This window comes from Hibiscus syriacus, unplaced genomic scaffold, assembly GCF_006381635.1.
Source record: "Hibiscus syriacus cultivar Baekdansim isolate YM2019G1 unplaced genomic scaffold, ASM638163v2 tig00011718_pilon, whole genome shotgun sequence".
Lineage (NCBI taxonomy): Eukaryota > Viridiplantae > Streptophyta > Magnoliopsida > Malvales > Malvaceae > Hibiscus > Hibiscus syriacus.
In genome coordinates this window covers 960,660-970,955 of record NW_024062254.1, presented here as the reverse complement: position 1 = coordinate 970,955, position 10,296 = coordinate 960,660, and the positions used below count along the sequence as shown (strand labels likewise).

Sequence of the window (10,296 nt, the reverse complement as noted above, 5' to 3'; positions counted from 1 at the left end):
TGAAATTGGTTATGGTATATGTTATATGATATGGACATAAGAGATCATAGGAACATGAGATAAGAGATATGAATGATAATGACATATATGTATGCATATATTTGTTACATGTAAAAGTATGAGTGGTATGAAATGATAGTAGTAATTGTTTAGGTATGATTATTAGTTACCATTTACCTTATATGTTTATATGCCTCACTAAGTCTTTGACTTAGCGTGTAAGTGATTTACACGTAGGTTTCGAGAATAGTAAAGAGCAATGTGGAGCAAGACATGTCAGTTCTTCTTACTAAAGGTCAGATCAGAAAAGATGTGAATAATATGTATTTTAGTATATAAAGTTCTAGTTGGCATGTTTTCAAAAGAATCTATTGTTTAAGCTATGAACCGTTTTATAAATGTTTCGAATAGTTATATGTAAATAATAAGTGAAAGATACATGCTCTGATTGGTTTTGTAATAATGAAAATGTCTTTTATGTAAATTAGTCATTTATATGTTATAAAAGTTTTAAATTACTCACTATTTTATACAAGTACATGCTTTTAAAGGTCAATGTGACACCTCGGATTCGTATCCGGGTTGGATACGGGTTAGGGTGTTTCAATAATCATCGCACAAGGAATTTCAATCACAATCTACCACACCAGAATTAACATTCCCATCTACCGGAAGTCCCAAATGCATAGAAACATCATTCAGCGTAATAATACACTCCCCACACGGAAGATGAAATGTGTGTGTCTCTAATCTCTACTGCTCAATCAAAACAAAAATAAGGTTGGTTTCAATGTTACAATGCCCTTCATTTTTCGTTATGTAACCGAATAAAACCTCAGTTAAATACGACCAGACACGACTCAATATATCTAACTTAGCATTACGAATAAATGTATCTAATATACGATAATTCCCCTAATTAAATAAATAATATACAAATTAAAATATAAACTAATACTAAAAAATAACTAAATAAAACATTCACAATAATTAAAATAACACAATTTAAAATTGTTACTATATCGGCAAAATGAGTCGAGATATGATTCCCATCTAAACACATCAACCCTCCTTTCATTTTATAACTGCAAAAAGTAATAAAAATTAGTATAGTAAAATATAATAAAATAATAAACTATTAAATGATTATAATATAATAAAAAATAGCTTCTAAAAATGATAACAAAACCTACTTAAAGCTTGATAGAAGGATCATAAAAGGAAGAATGTGGTTATTTTTAGTATGGTTTGAGTGTTGTACGAGGGAAATTTATAGGGAGGGAGATAGTTGATTGGACAATATTAAATAGGGGTAGGTGGAATTTAATAGAAGACGCACCTCATAATCCGTGCATACCTCCCTGTGTCAGAATTCTCTACGAAAGAACGCCTCCTGATTTGCACTTTTTAACTGTGGCACCAGCTCGAACAGAATCCCACAAAAGAACAATTCCTAATCCGCACATTCCGTTCACGTCTACAAGGCGCGTTACCTGAAACACGCTTTATTATTACTCTATTAGAAATGATACTAAATCGATAATATTTGAAGAAAATATGTATGTCCGGTAATATTTTATTGTATGATGTTTTTTTTAGGTAAAAATGCAAAAAAAAACCCTATTGTTTAAATAGCCTTTTCCATCCTAACTTTGTATTCTCTGCAAACATCTCTTCTTCTTTCTCTCTTTTAATTTTCTCTCATTCTTTAAAGTTTTTAAACCCTAGAATCTTATCATTGAGTCTAGGGTTTAGATATTTTTGTTTAAATAAGTTTAAAAAATATTTCATCAAAAATGGATGTTCCAAGTCTGGTTGTTGTTCTACAGGCTGCTCTCAGTCCCAATCCTGCTGAACGCAAAGCTGCTGAAGAAAGTCTCAATAAGGTTTGTTGTATTCATTGAATTTTTATTTTTTATTAATTGTCTCTGAATATTAGATCAGAAGATTGATTTTTTATTTTATTTCAGTATCAGTATACGCCTCAGCATCTAGTGAGACTGTTGCAGATCGTCATTGATAATAATTGTTCTATAGCGGTTCGTCAAGTTGCTTCTATTCAGTTCAAGAATTTTATTGCTAAGAATTGGGCTCCTCTTGATCCGAGTATAAATTCTCAATCAATCAATTGTATCTTTTATTCAAAAAATAAACATTTGGGTTTATATTTATGAATATGAATATACTTCCTTTTGTTTTTTATTGAATATAGACGAGCCACAGAAAATTCTACAAAGTGACAAAGATGTTGTTCGTGATCATATTCTTGTATTTGTAGCTCAAGTTCCTCCTTTGTTGAGGTATACCTGTTTGTTGTGCCTATTGGTTGTTTGTTTAGAATTGTTACCAAATGTTATTCGGAAGCAATCGATTAAGTTGCTTTGTGCTGTGTGCATCACGTTGGTTTGTTTGCAGGGTGCAATTGGGTGAGTGTCTCAAGACAATTATTCATGCCGATTATCCGGAGCAGTGGCCACGGCTTCTGGACTGGGTGAAGCATAACCTGCAGGATCAGCAGGTTTATGGGGCTTTGTTCGTGTTGCAGATACTTGCTAGAAAATATGAGTAAGTGTATATCCCATTTTCTATTTTTGGTTGCAAAATTTCTCATTCAGTTGGCAGTTTTGATATTCTTTATAATGTAAATTTCTCACCGAAGGCTATGCTTTTTAATGTTTTTATTCAATAACAGTATTCAATGGCCTTAATGCTCGACTAGAATATGTGCTAGGAGGAAGCTTTTTCCATTCGAAGCCGTTATGATGATTTATGTTGTTTTTCTTTGATTTTCCAATACTAATGTCATTATTTTCTTTATCATTCTAGGTTCAAGTCAGAGGAGGAGAAAACTCCAGTTCACCACATTGTTGAGGAGACGTTCCCTCATCTTCTCAATATATTCAACAGACTTGTCCAGATTGAAAAACCAGCAGTGGAAGTGGCATATTTGATAAAGCTTATTTGTAAAATTTTCTGGTCATCTGTCTATGTAAGTTATCAAATTAATTTTATTGTTCTCTTCGTTGCTTGCGGATATCGAAGGACACTTTCTGACATATTTTTCTTTTTGTTTATTCCCTAGTTTTTTCCCTATTCTTAGTTCTCTCTAGCTTTTTTCCAGACTACACTTTTGGCATATTGATCGAAGAAATGTTTATTTAAAGTTGTATGTATTATTGTTGAACAATGTGTTTTTATAGTTTATTTTATATATGTCTATTGCCATGAATTCTGTGTTTCCTTGTCTTGTTTGTTCGTCCACTAAAAGGTTCTCAATCAAGTTACTAGCATGCTAAATAATCCATTTTGTTGCATCTTATTATTATACATATCTTTAGGAGAAATTATGTGCCAAATATTTCAAGCAGAATTGATTGTACTATGGTGTTTTATGTCTTACTGTAATTAGTTTGTGATTTGTTTTAATGATTGACATGACATCTTTGGATTGCTTCTACTTTTCAGTTGGAGATTCCTAAGCAGTTACTTGATCCTAATGCCTTCAACACTTGGATGATGCTTTTCTTAAATGTTTTGGAGAGGCCTGTTCCCGTGGAAGGCCAACCTGTAGATCCCGAGCTCAGGAAATCCTGGGGGTGGTGGAAGGTGAAAAAATGGATTGTTCATATTTTAAATAGGCTATACTAGGTAAGCATGAAAACTGGAACACAGTTTGGAATTTTTGTAGCCCTTAAATTTCCAAGCTAATTTGTGATTTTGGCGGCTATTTTATAGGTTTGGAGATTTAAAGCTTAGGAATCCAGAAACAGGGCTTTTGCCCAAATGTTCCAAAAGAACTATGCGGGGAAAATTTTGGAATGCCACTTAAACTTATTGGGTGTCATCCGTGTTGGTGGCTATCTCCCTGACAGAGTTACCAACCTTATTCTTCATATCTAAGCAACAGGTTTGCAATGTGTTTATGCATGAATCATGTCAAAACTGTTGCTTTCAATTTTCTTTAGTCAGTTTAAGATGTTTAGTGAGAGCTGCAATTACTTTGGGATAACTGGCCCATCCACTTTTTCTAGGCTAAATGTGACCGAAAGATTATGTTTTGAATGTTTTCTTTCCATTGCTGCCTGTTACTTTCTATCTTTTGCTGATTGAGAAATGTGCTTGAGCTTCATGGTGAATTTTTGACTACCGTGATCATGTTAACATAAAAGCCGAACACATGAAAACAATGAATTTTTGCTATTGCAGTTCCAGTTAGAATAATTTCTTTCTGTATAATGTAAACAACCAAGCCTGTCATGCTTATCACTACTTTTCCATATTTTAAGATGGTAGGGTTCCTTGATCACATTTCATAACCGAGAAGAAAGAAAAGTCAAGTCTCACCTTGGGTTTCTTGGGAGCTACACTGAAGGATGTTCATGTCTCGCTATCACAATAATTATAAGCTGAAATTTAATTGCATGGCTATACCCTTTTTTGAAGAGTTCATTATATAGGCCCTTAACAAGCTTTTCTTGACCAGAAACTCAAGAAAATGAAAAAAGAAGAAAACAAACAAACTTGACTTGTAAACAAACTCTAATTGGGTAAGGAAAACATCGCTAAGATTATGAACCCTAATTAATTGTAACAACATACTACATATAGCCCTACACCTATGAAGTATTAAAATTAAGCACCATAAAATTAACAATTGTAACAGAATAAAGTCTCAAGGATCTTATAATGAGCTTCGTAGCATTCCCCATCTCCTATGTTTTCATATTGCAAATTGTATTTAATTTAGAAACTGCTCAAGTAAATTAATACTATAATTAGCTTTTTAGCATTCTGCATTGCCTATGTTTCTGTATTGCAATTTGTTTTTAGTTTAGAAATGTTCCTAATGGATTCTGACAAAATTAACATTTTTTTAAATGCAGCATATCAAAAAATAGCATGTACACTTTATTGCAACCTCAGCTTGATGTTCTTCTTTTTGAGATAGTCTTCCCTCTCATGTGCTTCAATGACAATGATCAGAAGCTTTGGGAGGAAGATCCACATGAGTATGTAAGGAAGGGCTATGGTAAGCTCCTAAGCCTAGTGTGCTTGTTGCAAAACCTTGAATGGGCCACATGGGTCATACATCCTATTTTGCACTTCAGATATTATAGAAGATTTTATAGTCCGAGGACTGCTTCCATGGACTTTGTCAGCGAGTTAGTCAGAAAACGTGGAAAAGAGAATCTTCAAAAGTTTATTCAATTCATTGTGGAAAATTTCAAGAGGTATCATGTTACTCTTGAAGCATATATAGAAGAGATTAATGGTATTATTTGATGTTGACTTTTTTATGTTTTGTTGGTATATTCATGCCTTTCTTTTCTTGTTCCAGATATTATGAAGCACCGCTAGAATATAAGCCCTACCGACAGAAGGATGGTGCTCTACTTGCTGTTGGAGCGCTTTGTGATAAACTCAAACAAACTGAGCCCTATAAATCTGAATTGGAACATATGTTGATTCAACATGTTTTCCCAGAGTTCCGCAGTCATGTTGGTCATCTAAGAGCCAAGGTTTGATTTCAATTTTTTTTATCTTGGGGGTTTTTTAATATTCCCCTTTCAGTGTTTTCAAGATTTCACACACACACATATTTGCATTTGTGAGAATTTTCTTGGTTTTATGCCTTTTTTTATCTTGTTGTTAGGCTGCATGGGTAGCGGGACAATATGCCCATGTAAACTTCTCTGACAAGAATAATTTCCTCCAAGCACTTCATAGTGTTGTTTCTGGGCTGCGTGATCCAGAACTTCCTGTTCGAGTTGATTCTGTTTTTGCATTGAGATCATTTGTTGAAGCTTGCAAAGGTAGGTAGCTGATAATTTTGCTTTGAACTTCATTTTATATTTTATGTGAGTTGATTTTGGATTGAGCAAACTTGGGTTAAGTCTGCATTTGAAGTCAACTGGTTACTGTACACAGATCTGTTTAATTGGAGTGTTGACTGTGTAACTGAAAATAAGTTATTTTATTTGCAGATTTAAATGATATTCGTCCTATTCTTCCTCAGCTACTTGATGGTAAGTGGTATTTAGTACCTGCAACATCTTATTAGCAGCTTTTGATTATCTGATAGTCATATCTTTTCCTTTTTTCCTTAACTTTCGGATTTTGTATATGATTATATTGAGCATTCACACAATACATGATTACTTTCATTATCAACCGAATTGGTGAATAGCTTGCAACATCATTTCTTCCAGAGATTTTTAAACTTATGAATGAGGTTGAGAACGAGGACCTTGTTTTTACCCTGGAGACTATAGTCGACAAGTTTGGGGAGGAGATGGCGCCTTATGCTCTTGGATTATGTCAGAATTTGGTAATGCATGTTTTCTTGATTTCTTTTGAATTATTTATTTATAATTGTCTAGTCCTGAAACTGTAATGGTGTCCTCTGCTTTCAGGCAGCTGCATTTTGGAGGTGTATGAACACTGCAGAAGCTGATGATGAAGCTGATGATGCCGGTGCTCTGGCTGCAGTTGGCTGTTTACGTGCCATAAGCACAATACTTGAATCGGTCAGCAGGCTTCCTCACCTGTTTGTTCAGGTTGAGCCTACTTTGCTTCCAATCATGCAAAGAATGTTGACAACTGATGGACAAGGCAAGTGCAGCGTTTCTCTCATTTCTTCCCCTGTTTCAGTGATTATTTTTAATTTTTTTCTTAGTAGTGTTGCATACTGTTGCAACCAGAAATGAGTATGATGCTGAATGAGACTGGATTGAGAATATAGTTTTAGTTAACTAATTAATCTTAAGTTTGGAAATTATATTTCAAGCTGCTATTGTTTAGATGCTGTTTTTTTCATAGGATTTTTGAGTTATTAGCTTTATGGATTTCGGGTTTGGACAAGTTGAAGAGAAATCAATGTTTTTGTTCTATCGCTATTAGCATGTAATACTTAACTGTTAATAGATATCACCACCACTTTAATTATGTTTAGAACTTTTTAAAATTTTATATCGGATGAAAGAACAATTTGGTGACCCTAGCCAGTGCAACATGGTTTTATAATTGCATCAGAGTATCACTAACCACTACAAATGTAGTTTGATCTTGAATGTATTTGTGTATTATTAGATATGTTCATAAATACATTACCCTTTTGCAAAAATAATAAAAAAATCAACAGTGGAAAGTTTTAACTTTTAACTTTCTGACAGGCATGCTCTAAGTAAATTTAGCTTTGTTGTAAGATACCTTTAAACCTTTATTAGTAATCAGTCTTGTTAAAACTCGTTAAAAAGAACCAAAGACTTATTATGCTGAAGAAATTTAAAAGTGAGTTGATAAAATATATTATCAAATAGTTTATTGGATGGATTGGCTTTTGCATTTCATACATGCCAAAGTTGGCTTCTATGAGATGGTATATGGTCTTATATCATTTTATAGGGTCATTACATTGAACTTCTTTTTATATTCTTTTGCAGAGGTTTTTGAAGAAGTCTTGGAGATTGTTTCATATATGACCTTCTTTTCTCCGACTATATCGTTGAATATGTGGAGCCTTTGGCCGTTGATGATTGAAGCATTAGCTGATTGGGCAATAGACTTCTTTCCAAGTATGATTTGATTCGACTTTCGTTTTGCCATTGTTCCTTCATTATGTTCATATCTTAATGTTTTAGGAAATTTTAACTAGACATTATAGAGTAACACTTCTAACTGTTTTCTTCTTATCTATAGTAGCTAAAATTACTGATCTAAAACTTCTGCTTTATGCATGTTTGCTTAACATCGCATTGTCAAATAAATAATTTCTGTAGATTTGTATTGTTTCTAAGTGTGGCTGTTTTCATGCAGATATTTTGGTTCCTTTGGACAACTATGTATCTAGGGGAACAGCACATTTTCTTTCCTGCAAGGAACTGGACTACCAGCAAAGTCTTTGGAATATGATTTCATCTGTGAGTGCATTTTTAGCTATAAAAAGTTGCCTGTAGATGGAAAACTTTGGAATATGTCGATCTCCTTGGTTATGTAACACCTATATCATTTACTTTTTCTTTTGCAGATTATGGCTGATAAAAATTTAGAGGACAATGATATTGAACCTGCCCCAAAGCTGATTGAAGTAGTGTTTCAAAACTGTAGAGGGCAGGTGGATCACTGGGTTGAGCCATATTTAAGAATCACACTTGACCGATTGCAACGAACGGAGAAATCACGGTTGAAATGTCTTCTTGTACAAGTGGTAAGGTGTTAAATATATAGCTGTATTCTTTCGCAGCAAGTCATATTTCATGTGCTCGTGTCTTGTATATATTACACATTTTGTCTGTTGCTTTTTTTTTCTGTCAGAAATGTTTTGAATTCCTGGAAACGTTTTTGGTCTATGATTCCCTAACAATGCACTGGTCTTCTTTAACCAGATTGCCAATGCAGTCTATTACAATGCAGCTTTAAACTCAGCATATTGAATAAGTTTGCTGTTACAACGGAAGTTCAACCTTTGGTTCCAATTGTTGCAACAAGTCAGAAAGAGTGGTGTACGGGCTAATTTTAAGCGGTAGGTAGTTTTGTATTTGCTTTGATCATTTTCAGTATCAGTCTGTGCTAGCCTTGGGCATTATATCATTTGTTTTACAATGAAGTTTATACTTAGTATTGTCTGGCTATGCTTAACAAGTTATCTGGCTTCTACAGGGAACATGATAAGAAAGTGTGCTGCTTGGGTCTTACGTCACTTCTTGCACTTCCCGGTGAACAGATAGCCGGGGAGGCTCTTGGGCGTGTATTCAGGGCTGCCCTTGATCTCCTGGTAGCGTATAAGGATCAAGTTGCAGGTTTCTATTTGTTGTATTTTTATATTGTTTTGGGGGGAGGTTGTTGCTTCCTTTTTGAGATTTGTATCCTTGTCTTTCTGTGTTTTATTATGCATTATTTGTGCAAGCAGAAGCTGCGAAGGAAGAAGAGGCTGAAGATGATGATGACATGGATGGGTTCCAGACTGATGATGACAACGACGATGGTTCTGACAGGGAAATGGGAGTCGATGCAGAGGATGATGATGAAGCTGATAGCCGCAGGCTTCAAAAGTTAGCTGCCCAGGTATGCCTTGTTTTTATCCTTGAAGCCCTTTATTTCACTCTACCTGACCTTGTTTTCTCTATAGGCTAAAGCTTTCCGTGCTAATGACGACGACGACGACTCTGATGATGACTTTACTGATGATGAAGAGATGCAGTCACCAATCGATGATGTTGACCCTTTTATTTTCTTTGTAGATATTGTCAAGGGTAAATGTTTATAGTCTTGTTTCCATGCATCTTCTGCTTTTGTCGATTTTGCCACGGCGTTGTTTGAAATGAGGACCTTTTTCTTTCCTTCCTTTAGCTCTGCAAGCATCAGATCCTGTGAACTTTCAGAACCTTACGCAGACACTGGATTTCCATTATCAAGCTCTTGCAAATGGCGTTGCTCAACATGCTGAACAGCGGAGAGCTGAGATCGAAAAGGAGAAACTGGAGAAGGCATCTGCTGCTCCATCATGAGTTCGTCTCTGACTTGAATTCCCGGTGTTCGCTAAGAATACATCGATAATCTCTTTGTTTAGAAATGCTTTTATGAGAACCATTATTTGTTTCCAGTTCCAAAGTGATCGAGCCTCGAAAGATTTACGTCTAAATCCATGGAGCTTTGTGTACAAAAACTACTCGTTCATCTGCCGGGCGCAGGGTTACGAAACTACGAGTTTTCCGCTTTTATCAGGTTTGTGTTTTTGCTTCCTTTTTAGTCCTTTACATTCCTCATTTTCTCTGCCATTTTCACATTATTCGTAGAAATTTTGGTTGCCATATTGTATGAATATGACGTCATATTTATTCTTTTTTATATTATGGGATTAATGGAGAAAAACACACCTTGGGATTATTAGTGTAAATAAATCGAGCTTGAACGAATAAGTTTGTATTTGTGCTCTTTTGTTTAATTTTAGGGTGCTAATGTTTGGTTTATGTTCGTTTATTTTTTTAGTATCGTGTTTGTGTCGTTTTTTTTTATTTTTCAAGGTGTTTGTGTTCGTTTTTATTTAACGCTCGTGAACGTGTTTTTGAACATGTTCGTTTAAATGTTCACAAACATGTTTGGTTTTATGTTCGTTTAGCGATTGTGAATATGTTCATTTAGTGTTCGTTTATAGTTCGCGAACATGTTTGTTTAGAGTAAAAGGGAAAAGAGAGTAACGAGAAGTTTTTGTGTGTGTTATATTATAATAGGGAAAACGGTAAAACTACACAATCAGTGCATAAACTTCTTAGGATTTAAGGTTAAAATTCAAATTTT

At 34.5% G+C, this 10,296-nt stretch overlaps 1 pseudogene; it reads left to right on the top strand.

Annotated features, from left to right (window-relative positions):
- The first annotated feature begins 1,693 nt into the window (after positions 1–1,693).
- On the top strand, positions 1,694–9,968 carry LOC120204887 (annotated as a pseudogene).
- The last annotated feature ends 328 nt before the right edge of the window (positions 9,969–10,296 follow it).